The sequence below is a fragment of the Hemibagrus wyckioides genome, linkage group LG03, assembly GCF_019097595.1.
Source record: "Hemibagrus wyckioides isolate EC202008001 linkage group LG03, SWU_Hwy_1.0, whole genome shotgun sequence".
Lineage (NCBI taxonomy): Eukaryota > Metazoa > Chordata > Actinopteri > Siluriformes > Bagridae > Hemibagrus > Hemibagrus wyckioides.
In genome coordinates this window covers 5413072-5426727 of record NC_080712.1, presented here as the reverse complement: position 1 = coordinate 5426727, position 13656 = coordinate 5413072, and the positions used below count along the sequence as shown (strand labels likewise).

General features: G+C 40.7%; 1 pseudogene; it reads left to right on the top strand.

Moving 5' to 3' along the window:
• Window positions 1–13656, top strand: part of LOC131351407 (zinc finger protein 208-like) — a 114312-nt pseudogene that overhangs the window by 97003 nt on the left and 3653 nt on the right.

Genomic DNA, 13656 nt, shown 5'->3' with positions numbered 1-13656 from the left:
TTTTTTCATTTTTAAAAATAATTATTTTATTTCAGCCAAACTAAAAGAAATCAGACTTTCTCTAGAAGAAAAATATAATAGGAAATACTGAAATACTGTGAAAAAATCCCTTGCTCTGTTAAACATCACTTATATTTGAAAAAGAATTACAATTTCACAGGGGGGCTAATAATTTTGTCTTCAACTGTACGTCTCATGCCTTGCATGCACTGTTGACTAGTCAAAAATTACAATTTCACAGGGGGGCTAATAATTTTGTCTTCAACTGTACGTCTCATGCCTTGCATGCACTGTTGACTAGTCAAAAATATTAATAAATAATAAATAACTAATGCTCGAAAAACAGTCCCTATCAGCCCCTGAGCTAACAATTTAGAAATGCCACACAATAAACCCTGCAGATAGGTTGGTGCTCCCAGAAGAAGGAGCCCCGCATGAGTGTGCTGAAGAGACAGAAAAATACCTAAAAGCTAGATCAGACTTAGAAGCACAACCACTGCCCACTGCTCAATGTGTCCTCTTCATGGATGGATCATGCTATCGTAGTAATGAGGGAAACAAAGCTAGCTATGCGGTAATTCAATATGATGACAAATCAGGAGTATTTAACACAGTGATGACTGTGGCGGAGCTGCAACCGTGCTCTGCACAATTGGCTGAGATAAAAGCACTAACAGTGGTCTGCAAACTGGGAGCAGGTAAGGCATGCACAATATACACTGATTTGGCCTATGCTTACGGAGTGTGTCATGTGTTTGGGCCAATTTGGGCACAGTGGGCACATGATGCTCCCTAGGGAATTGGCAATCTTAAAATGCAGCAGCTGACGAGGCAGCTAAAAAGGTGGCAGTAGGAGACACATGTGTCCGCAGAAGAAAGAGAGTTGTGGAAGAAACGTGGAGCAGTGTTGGACCCTAGATACAGAACATGGAGAAGTTGTGAGGGAGTGTTTGTAGCCCCACTAAGTTTTCTTACAATGTTAATTAAAGAGGCACATGTGATAGATCATTGCGACTGCAGGAAAATCATTGAGACAATTCAAGAGGACTGGTGGTCTTAGCAAGCATGGTGGACAAATTCTTACGAAATTGCGAACTTCGCGCAGTACGCAATGTCAGAAAACATTTCACGGCACCTATTTGTCACATACCGGAGCCTATGGGACCATTCAGACACCTAGTGATGGATTTTGTGGACATTGGAGCCACAGAAAGAAAGGAGGGAAAAAGGTACATTCTGGTAGTGATAGATCGGTTCAGCTGGTGGGTGGAAGCGCAGGCTATGGCCATAAATGACGCCAAGACAGTGGTTACGTTTCTGTGCAGGGAAGTGATTCCTCGTTTTGTTATCTCAGATCAGCTGAGCTCGGACAATGGTCCCCACTTTGTGAATGAAGTAATGAAGGATATGGCAGAGGGCTTATGCCTGAAACACCATCTAGGATGCGTGTACCATCCACAGTCTCAGGGATTGTAGAAAGGGCAAATGGAGTGCTGAAAGAGAAAATAGCTAAAATCTGTGCGAGCACTAAGTTGAATTGGGTACAAGCATTACCGTTAGCGCTGATGAAAATGCGTTTTCAAACCAACAGAAACACTCATTTGACACCACATGAAATGCTTACAGGGCGACAAATGCCAGTAGCTTTCATTTGGGGACCTTACAAGGGCCCTTCGCTAGAGCAACTAGAAAGTGAAATGTCAAGCTATGAGTGTATAAGTATATACACTATATTGCCAAAAGTATTCGCTCACCCATCCAAATAATCAGAATCAGGTGTTCCAATCACTTACACGGCCACAGGTGTATAAAATCAAGCACCTAGGCATGAAGACTGTTTTTACAAACATTTGTGAAAGAATGGGTCGCTCTCAGGAGCGTATTGTAATGTCAGCTGTATTATAAGAACGTGGAAGTGTTTGGGAACGACAGCAACTCAGCCACGAAGTGGTAGGCCACGTAAACTGACGGAGCGGGGTCAGCGGATGCTGAGGCGCATAGTGCGAAGAGGTCGCCAACTTTCTGCAGAGTCAATCGCTACAGACCTCCAAACTTCATGTGGCCTTCAGATTAGCTCAAGAACAGTGCACAGAGAGCTTCATGGAATGGGTTTCCATGGCCGAGCAGCTGCATCCAAGCCATATATCACCAAGTGCAATGCAAAGCGTCAGATGCAGTGGTGTAAAGCACGCCACCACTGGACTCTAGAGCAGTGGAGACACGTTCTCTGGAGTGATGAATCGCGCTTCTCCATCTGGCAATCTGATGGACGAGTCTGGGTTTGCCGGTTGCCAGGAAAACGGTACTTGTCTGACTGCATTGTGCCAAGTGTAAAGTTTGGTGGAGGGGGGATTATGGTGTGGGGTTGTTTTTCAGGAGCTGGGCTTGGCCCCTTAGTTCCAGTGAAAGGAATTCTGAATGCTTCAGGATACCAAGACAATTCCATGCTGCCAACTTTGTGGGAACAGTTTGGAGCTGGCCCCTTCCTCTTCCCAACATGCCTGTGCACCAGTGCACAAAGCAAGGTCCATAAAGACATGAATGACAGAGTCTGGTGTGGATGAACTTGACTAGCCTGCACAGAGTCCTGACCTCAACCCGATAGAACACCTTTGGGATGAATTAGAGCGGAGACTGAGAGCCAGGCCTTCTCGTCCAACATCAGTGTGTGACCTCACAAATGTGCTTCTGGAAGAATGATCAAAAATTCCCATAAACACACTCTAAACCTAAACCTTGTGGACAGCCTTCCCAGAAGAGTTGAAGCTGTTATAGCTACAAAGGGTGGACCGACGTCATATTGAACCCTATGGATTAGGAATGGGATGTCACTTAAGTTCATATGCGAGTCAAGGCAGGTGAGCAAATACTTTTGGCAATATAGTGTATATTTGTATGCAGATTTTCATGTGTATTTATATTTATTAATAGCACATGTTTATTATATGCTTTGTTTTTGTTACAACCATCGGTATTTCTGTGTGGGCTCTACGCTCGGGTTATCGCGAGACTGGGATGAGAACCGTGCCGTGACATCATCACGTGACATCAGTTTTACGGATGTAAATATAAGCCGGGAAAAAGCCGGCAAGAAGAGAGAGCACTCCGGAAAAAAAGGAGATAAAATAAAAACGAACAATGAAGTGGATTATTGAAGCAGCAGGATCATCACCACCGAACAGAATTCCTCACCTGCAGTCTAATTGGATTATTTGTTCGTGAGGGTTACAGCTGGCCAGCTAGCCGTGTTCGGCTCATTGATCCGGTTCTGCTCACCCTGGCACGAAATATGGGTGAGACCGATCCAAAGGCTGCTTTAAAGTTGTATATGGTGTAAATAAGGACTGAGATTATTCAGAAATTGGGGAAGTGGGCTTTTGTGTATATATGTGATTGCTGTATATGACTAATACATGGTGTTTTGAGTGAACATCTATCTTGGTTTTGGTTATTTTATTTGTTTGTTGTTTCACGCTGTTACCTGACCCATAGCAAGTTGTAGACAGGGCCTCTAGGAGGCGTGTGTTACAACCTAACCCAAATACATAGAACTCTGTATTCACAGGTCTGTGAAGCCACGCATGGTGTGAGGGTAGAGAAGGAGGAACTTCGTCAGGTGGAGCCCAGAGACTATGTGTATATCAAAGTGTTCAAAAGGAAACACTAGAGCCAACTGAGGAGAGAAGGACCATTGTGGAGAGACTCACGCCCAAAGCTGGTACAATTTGCCCATTCAGAGGAAGACACTGACCCAGAAGACGTGGAACACCCAGAGGCACCAGCATACAACACTTGAGGGAAGGGAAAGAAAGCTTGGCAGAGGGGACTTATAGCAATTACAACTGTGCTTCTGTGAAACTGTGTAAATAGATCTTATGAATGTATATATGTGGTTGGTGATCCTGGCAAAACAAGCTGTTGCGCAAACAAGATGCAGGCAGAGTGGGAATTTTCCCTTGCAATTGGCACCTGAGGGTTTTTTGCCCACTCCTGTTTCACCTTGAGAAGAAGCTTGGGTAATGAAGTAATACGGGGAGGTGATGTGTGGATGTGAAATAATATGAAAATGGAGTAAGGAGGACAGTAGAACAGGTGGCAAAATAGGTGGAAAATGTTAGAACAGTGTCATAAAAGCGTACTTGATACGTTAGAAATAACCTAATTATGTGGAACTTAAACTTTTCATGGTCATATAAATGTCTCTGATGCCTACCTGACATAGATAGCGTCCACGTGACACACCAGACCGTGTAGTGATGAGCCCCTGGTGAAGTGCTGGTAACCTCTCCCAGGAGCTCCAACGAACCCTCCACGGTACGTAAAGTGCCTGGGTCGGAAAACTGTGCCTCATCTATAAGGATATTGTACATGAAAGCTATGTGTATATTGTCACAAGGGATGATGTAAATACCATGAGGGATAAGAACACAGAGTAATGAGACTGAGACACGTACAAGTTGAATGTGAGACTCAACAGTCTCAAAGGGGGGAGTGATGTCAGAGAAAATTTTATGCTTTGCTTTGAATTAGGAATACTCTGCCTAAAATAGTGTTTATCTATCAAAATTATTTAGCTATTGAGTAGTAGCTGGCTTTGATTAATGCAAATTTATGATAATCATGCATAACCATTAATATTAGTGTACTAGTGTAATAACCACACTGAGACTAGAAAAAGGAGAGAGAAATTTATTGAAACATTAGGAGTTACAGCTCAGTCAGCCTATCCAATAGGATCAGTGGGACTGGGGGGTCTGAAGTAGAAGAAGGGACCTCAGACTGCTGAGGAGAAGTGGGAGAGTAATCAGTGGGGAAAATTGGAGGTGAACACTCAGGATGAGGAGAAGGTATGGAGCTGGGTGAAGGCACAAAGCCAGGAGAAGGAAGGGGAATGTCAGGAGAGCTAGGAGGTGAAGAAGTGTCAGAGGAAGAATCATCAGAAGAGATCTCAATAGGGAAGTCTTCAGTCTGAACGCCTTGAGAAGTGGTGTGTGTCCAATGCCAGTAGAAAGTCTGGGTGGACTGGTCATAGGTTTTGGGGAAGAATTGGGTGCTCTGATCATGACAGATGGTGTCCCTCACGATGTGATGAGCAAGGTGGGGAGACTCGGGAATAGAAGATTCAGAAAGGTGTTCCAGGAAACCAGTAAGCTCAATGGCCAAGCAAGACAGCTGATACTGGCGATATAAAGCACCCCTGGGACTGCTTCAGAAGATAGCATGGCAGGCTGACTGAGCTAGAGGGAAAAATAGAATGGGATGAGTGAGATGCATATCATGTGACTATGTAATCTTAAACAAGGCTTAGCAGGGGGCGAGAAAGGGCAATGAAACGCTTAAAGTATGTAAATTAAGTAAGGAGGGGCCAAATTAACTCAAACATGAAAATAATGGGAACTTGCTCAACATATTCAAATTTTAAGAAGGAGGCGCCATAGGGTGCCCGAGGTATAAGTAGAGGGGAATTTTTGAGGATTTTCAGACCAGCTGCTCTCTTCAGAAATGCATGTGATTGACTGCATGGCTGAATAAAGAAACCTGCTTCTTCTCATCTGCTGACTGAGATCTCCTTTATTTTGGCTAAGTTTTTGATAGTTTATTGAGTTCATTGGGTAAGATTATGGAAAGCTAAGAGACACAAACTAAAATTCCACCCGGTGATATGTCCACTCGGAGGGGGCTCTGAGTTCTGACACCCCTAAAAGCAGCAATGGTGACCATGAAATTGAAAGGATAGACCAAGCTGGCAGGGACCATGGCAATGACTGTAAGGTCCAGGCCACACAGGTCCAGAGGCATGGCAGGAGCAACCATTGCTCTTCAGGTCAGTTATTCTGTATGTGCAAGAAAAGAAAGAACATACTGCCTAATAATAAAGCCTGTTGTTTGTAAGCACATGGAAGCTGCCCAACACAAACAACAGAGGATTTACAACTGACAGAGTTTCAGCCTGGAGATGGAGTGCTCCTTTTCCTCCCCAAAAACTGCAAGTTCCCAGTATGCTGGCAGGAACCCTACACGGTGGTTGAATGACTGGGGACAATCAACTACCACCTGCAACAACCAGGTAAGCAATCAGACACACAACTGTTTATATCAATTTACTAAAAATGGTTGGAAATTGTGCCTGCTGTGTCTGCTTTTGCTACCTGTCTGCCAGATTCCATGGAGTGTACCTCAAGTCAAGTCAAGAAGCTTTTATTATTTCAGTCATATATAGCTGACTGTTGTGTGAAATTCAGAGAGGGGATGGGACAGGTGCTGGGAGGTGATGAAGGGGTACTGGACAGTTGGGCATCTACTGCAGAAGTGATGAGGGAGACAGCTAGGAAGGTACTAGGCATGACATCTGGTCAGAGGAAAAATGACAAAGAGACTTGGTGGTGGAATGAGGAAGTACAGGAAAGTATAAGGAGAAAGAGGCTGGCAAAAAAAAGAACTGGAATAGGCGGAGAGATAAAGAAAGTAGAAAGGAGTACAAGGAGATGTGTTGTAATGCGAACAAAGATGTTGCGAAGGTAAAGGAAAAGATGTATGAAGAGCTGTATGAGTAGTTAAATACTAAGGAAGGAGAAAAGGACTTGTATCGATTGATGCAAACGGAAAGGTGCTGACAAGCAAGGATAGTGTGTTGAGAAGTTGGATGGAGTATTTCATCACCATAGTGCATCAGGAAGATAAAGGGATAAGTAAGAATTAAGTGAGGATGGCTATTAGGAGGATGAAGAGTGGAAAGGCAGTTGGCCCAGAGGACGCACAAGTGGAGGCATGGAGATGTTTAGGAGAGATGGCAGTGGAATTTTTAACCAAGTTGTTTAACAAAATCTTGGAAAGTGAGAGGATGATAGAGAAGTGGAGAAGTCTACTAGTACCGATTTTTAAGATGATGGATGAGATCAGACAGGTGCCCCCATGGACTAGCTATGTTGTATGGTTTGGAGACGATGGCATTGACAAAAAGACAGGAAGCAGAGCTGAAGGTGGCAGAGTTGAAGATGCTGTGATTTGTGTTGGGAATGATGAGAATGGAGAGGATTAGAAATTAGTATATTAGAGGGACAGTGCAGGTGGGGCAGTTTGGAGATAAAGTAAGAGAGGCGAGATTAAGATGGTTTGGGCATGTGAAGAGGAGGGATATGGATTATATTGGAAGAAAAATGCTGAGGATGGAACCACCAGGAAAGAGGAAAAGAGGAAGGCCCAGGTTTATGGATGTGGTGAGGGAAGACATGCAAGGGATTGGTGTGACAGAGGTCAGATTAGAATAGAAAATTATCTGTCATCCAATCTTTTATATCTTTAATACACTCAGTTAATCAAGACAATTTAGATATTGCACCTGGTTTTGATGAGATATATAGATATAGAACTGGGTATTGTCAGCATAACAGTGGAAACTAATCTCATTAGAAGACATGGGATTAGTTTCCACTGTTATGCTGACGATACCCAGTTATATATCTCATCAAAACCAGACGAAATATCTAATTTTTTATTATTAAATCCTGATAAGACAGAGGTATTACTTATTGGTCCAAAAACCAGTACAGAAAAGCTCTCTGTTATGGTTTCCTATTCAGTTGTTACTCTGCCTCTTGATGTATAGGGGAAATAGGAAGCCGACATAATAATGTTAATGTAATAAAGGCTGTCACTGATTACCAACAGGGGAATGGTCTGTGTGAAATAAGGAGGCAAACTCGTGACTTGCAATGAGCGTTAGCAAACTTTAGTGAAGAATTTACATCAATACACCCAGTTGCTTCTTAATTATAGTGGAAACCAGTGTTCAAATAATGAAAGAAACAATATTTACAAAAATATACAACCGTTTCAAAGTGGCAAACTCAATGGTGAGAGCCATGAGTGGATCTTAAATCAAAGAAATGAATAAAACAAAACACGTTCTAACTGACATGAGAATTGATCTAATCTAACAAATACTATGTCTTGGGCGTAGTATGCCCGCTAACTACGCTGACTGACTAAACATAAATACAATTAGCTCCCGCTACTAACTAATATTTCTATACAGGTTTGCGCTCTGCGTATGTTATGTAGACCCTCGGGCATACTAACCTTGACTCAACACCATGAATTGGAAATAAGTCCAACACTTGTCTTTAGCAAAGAAAGAAACTGTAACCAGCACACAGCGCAATCAGATAAAACACCGTGCAAAGAAAACAGAGCATGGGTATGAGCTAACGCCAGGTAACCGCCACAACATTCAAAGACATAAAAATGACGAAAAACAACGTAAACAACATAAAGGGAAGAAAGAAGCCATCCACTCCTGCATCACTTCCGCTCTCTTATACTAGGCTAAGGATGTCTCATTGATTCTGAAAGGATCCACCCTCATACCGGCAATGGAGATTGACAAGGACGATGTCCAATCCCAGGAACCAAGAACACCAAAAAAAAGGGACATCCCAAAACACTGAGATGTAACACAATTCTCACAATTCAGCTAGCATTTAGAAGGATGTGCTATTACTACTAGCTCGACAGTGAAATATTTCCAATATTACTAAAACAGCCTTCTTCCACCTTACAAATATTTCCCAAGGAACATTTTATCTGTATCTGAAGCAGAAAAGCTAGTTCATGCATTCATGACCTCTAGACTGGACTATTGTAATGCACTATTAGGTGGTTGTCCTGCATCCTCAGTAAACAAGCTACATTTAGTCCAGAATGCAGTCGCAAGAGTTCTTACTAGGTCAAGAAAATATGAAAATATAACACGAATATTATCATCCCTGCACTGGCTACCTGTTAAGTTTAGAATTGATTATAAACTAGCACTAATTATGTTCAAATGGTTTAGCTCCCACGTATCTAACCAGTCTTCTAACATGTCACAAACCACCATGCTCCTTAAGATCTCAAAACTCTGGACTTCTGGAAGTTCCCAGAATATCAAAGTCTACAAAAGGGGTAGAGCGTTTTCGTATTTAGTTCCTTTTATTCACCTAAACTTTGGAATAGTCTTCCTGACAGTGTTCGGGGCTCAGACACAGTCTCCCAGTTTAAACGTAGATTAAAATCATATCTCTTTAGCCTGGCATACACTTAATACATCCCATAACCTTGTACTCCAGTACATCTGATTAAATTCACATTATCGTCTAGTGCTGCTAATATTATGAACAGCAGCTATGCTAATTCTGTTCCACTTGTTTCTCTTCTTCTACCCATCCTGAGGCATATAGAGATTGTGCCAGCCCCAGTAGACAGAGGCCAACCCTGCAAGGATCCTGAGGCATCCAGAGATGGACCAGCTCCAGCTGGATTCTGCTTTGTGAGGACTTGGGTATTCAAAGCAATGCTGGCAACCTTATGTGGACTTTGAGGACGACAACCACTTCCTAATTAATACACACACTAACATTCTCCATCACACAATTGACTATACATAAATGCAGAAAGGACATTTGAACCCAAATGAGGATAGGTTCCCTTTTGAGTCTGGTTACTCTCAAGGTTTCTTTCTCATACCAGAGGGAGTTTTTCCTTGCCACAGTCGCCTCAGGCTTGCTCACTAGGGATAATTTTTGTCTAAACATCTAAAACTGTATGTTTTTTGTTTCTTATGTTCTGTAAAGCTGCTTTTTATTATTATTATTATTATTATTGTTGTTGTTGTTGTTACTGTTGTTGTTTATTATATTGATCCTATGTCACAAACAATTAAAATATTCATGTGACGTCACGTTAATTCCTAAAATAAGTGGAATCATAAAATTAAATAATTTAACTGTATTATTATTAGTATAATACAGGTGCCATGGTTATGAAACTTTCAGACTGCCAACATTAAAGTTTGTCGTGACAAACTACCTATAATAATAATAATATTATTATTATTATTATTATTATTATTATTATTATTATTATTAATAATAATAATAATAATAATAATATTATTATTATTGGTAGTAGTAGTAGTAGCAGTAGTGTATAATGTCATAAATGTCCCATGTCATAAATTATTTAAATATTTAAAAGAATTAATTATCTTTATCTGACTCCTGAATCTCGCGAGAGGATGTGAGATTCAACATGGCGGCGCGTTGCTGCTGAAATTTTCCTCTGCTCCTTAAAATTAACTTCTTTTAAAACTAACAAAAATTTTCAGTCTTTTAAAATTGTGGGAACCAGAGAAATCTGGTTGGACATTTGTTTTGGGGAATATATAATGGCGGACACTTGCAAATCCGAAGATTCGCTTAAACTCGAGAAAGAAGAGGACGACTTTGCTACAGACACGGAGGATGTAATCACAAGCTCGCTGCAGGTGAGTTTGTTTACAATCCGAATTAAAACTTATTTAACTTAATACTAATAGGGGGAAAGTTAATTCCTCACACCCAAGCATTAAGCGCAGTCATATAATTATATGTTCCACTATATATAAACATTATCCGGAGCTTTTCTGTACATTAATTCATTATACAATAGAGTGATAATTTTACGTGTGTGACCCAAACAGGAAAAATGTTTTTTATAGCTGTCTTTGTGAAAGTTTTATCATACTAGCCTGAGAAACTAACAGCAAAGAAAATTTGGATTTTGATTAAACCTTTGATTAAAAACCTATAAAAGAAATATCACAAATTCAAATCGCAATACTTTACCTGAGGCATTCACCTGAATGATCCAGGCCTTACCTGTACAGTTAGCTCGCTTTGTTCATTTGCAAAGACGCGACTACAAACCCTAGCCTGTGTAAATCAATCACAAATAATTTAATTAATTAGATTATAAGATATTCAGCTACTGCTATTTTCCACCGTAACTATAAAAAAAAATGCTGCACAGTTCATACCTACAAGCTGCAACATTAGTGGTCACTACATGCCCATAAGAGACACATTACAAGCATCACACATGACTTTTTCCCTGCTAGTGTCACCTTATAATGTTCAAACACAGACAGCCTGCTGCTACTGCTATGTAGTCTCTGCAAATAAGGATTTTTGGTAAACTGTTTGCTTTTGTTTCTGTGGCTAATGAATAATGAAATGAGTAATGAACAATAAATGTGTTTAAAGCAGACTAAATGCTATTTGTACTAATAGTAAATATAAAGCTTTCACTGACCGGATCGCCTAATTGTTTCTTCAAGACTGTCCCACAGCTTAATTCATACACTTATTCATTTGAGTTATATTTGGCAAATATTGTTTGGGATAGTAGTCACAAAATAATATTGGAAGAGGTCAGGAAAGATACAGTGACACCTCGGCATACAAATTTAATTCATTCTGGAGGCGAGTTCCTAAGGTGAAAATAATTTTCCCTTAAGAAATGATGTAAATGCAGATAATCCATTCCAGTCACCCAAAAATATGACCAATATTCCCAATATGAAGCGTTTCTAAACTGCATGGCTGCTTAGAAAGAACTGACCCAAGCCAAGCCTTCCATGTCAAGGCTCCTCACAGGAAGTCGTGCCACCATGCTTGGGCTAAAAATAGAACAGACCGCCCACGCCACCAATCTGTCAACAAAAAACACCTGAAAATCATGTAGCTTTTGAATGTTGGTATCAGGGGGTTGACTCTTTCGAAAACACTTTCGTTGGCTGAAAAGAAATCGTAAACATTGTAAACTCGCTTCCTATGGCTTTCCACTGACGCAGAGTTTTGAACAGCTCCCGGACGTATGCACAAAATAGCTGGTGTTCTGTTCATTCGTATGTTGAAAATACTTTGTATGCTGCTGCAAATTTCTTGCAAAATTTTAATTCTTAAGGCGAAATTTCATAAGGGAGGGCATTCGTAGGCCAAGGTTCCACTGCACATTTAACATGCTTGAAAAAGGCTGGTGTCAAATAGGTTAGCTATCCATCTAGGTTTACCACTTATGAGCCAATTACTTGTGACATATGTTAACACCACTGTTAACAAGCACTTAAACTTAAACGTTGCTATTTTTTGTTCTGCTGCAGAGTAAAATGTCATCATCTGGTCCTGTTCATGCTAAAAACCATCACAGAGGGATTAATGCAGTAGGAGTCAAGGAGAGAATTCACTACTGCTCGCTGTGTGGAAAGAGTTTTACTAGAAAGGGTCACCTTCAGCGACACCATCTAATCCACACAGGAGAAAAGCCACATCGCTGCTCTCAGTGCGGAAAGACATTTAGAGAACAAAGCAATCTTAAAGACCACCAGCGCATTCACACTGGAGAAAAGCCGTATCAGTGCTTGCAGTGCGGGAAGAGTTTTACACAGCACAGTAATTATAAAAAGCACCAGAGGATTCACACAGGAGAGAAGCCATATCGGTGCTCGGACTGCGGGAAGAGTTTTACAGAACAGACTAATTACAAGAACCATCAGCGCGTTCACACTGGAGAGAAGCCGTATTACTGCTCACATTGTGGGAAGAGTTTTACACACCAAACTAACTTGAAAAACCACCAGCGCGCTCACACCGGAGAGAAGCCGTATCGTTGCTCACAGTGCGGGATGAGTTTTTTAGAATCAGGCACTTTAAAAAGACACCAGCGTGTTCACGCTGGAGAAAAGCCATATCACTGCACACAGTGTGGAAAGAGCTTTAGAGAGTTAAGTCATTTAAAAACGCACCAACGCATTCACACCGGAGAAAAGCTGTATTACTGCTCACAGTGCGGGAAGGGTTTTACAAAAAAATATCAGTTTGAAACCCACCAGCACGTTCACACGGAGGAGAAGTCATACCAGTTTATACTGTGAGGGAAAACTTTCACTAACAGGCAAAATTTGTAAAAGGCAGAAGTCATTAAAAAAAGAAAACCACAAGCTCATTCACACAGTTGAGAAACCTAGGAGTTTCTCAGGCAGACAACTAGCAAAAACAAACTTTTATGACACCTTGATGTCTGTATGAATAAACTGAGTGTCAAACAGTTAAATAGTTATAATGTGGAGTTCTTGTTTGCAGTGTTCTCATTCATTTTTGCTGATGAAACAACAAACTGCTCACATGTATGTGCAATTTAAGCTGCGGACAGTCTGCTGTTGTCCACACCACAGTTTGATAATCTGTTATTAAAAAAACAAACCAAAAAAAAAACAGCATACAGCAGAAACTGGTCCAAAAGTATTGGGACACTTAAATGCCACTTAAAAGAAAGACACCATAAGCACATTTTCCATCCAAAAACTTTCCCAAAAAAATAGATTTTGTTTAAAAATATAAAAGTAATAAGACCGATAGAATGCTGTTCATAATCAGACATTTTCTGGTTGTCACAGTTAATCTGTAGTTAATGTGAAAGACTGTATGATGTTCCTCAGTTAGGGCTACCTGTATGAAATTAAATGTAATTGACTACATACTATACTATATGGTCATAAGTATGTGCACCCCTGACCATCACACCAATACATGGTTCTTACCCCCAAACTAGTCACACAAAAATAAAAGCATACAATTACATATAATGTCTTTAGATGCTGTAATAATACAATTTTCTATTAGTAGAACCGTAGACGTGGTAGCTCAGTGGTTAAAATTTTGGGCTACTGGTCAGAAGGTTATGAGTTTAAATTCCTGGTCTCTGTTGTGTAAATTAAATAAATGTAAGTTGCTCTGGATAAGGGAGTCATAAATGTAAATGTAAGCTAAGAGACGCATAAAGACATGGTGTGAAGGTTAA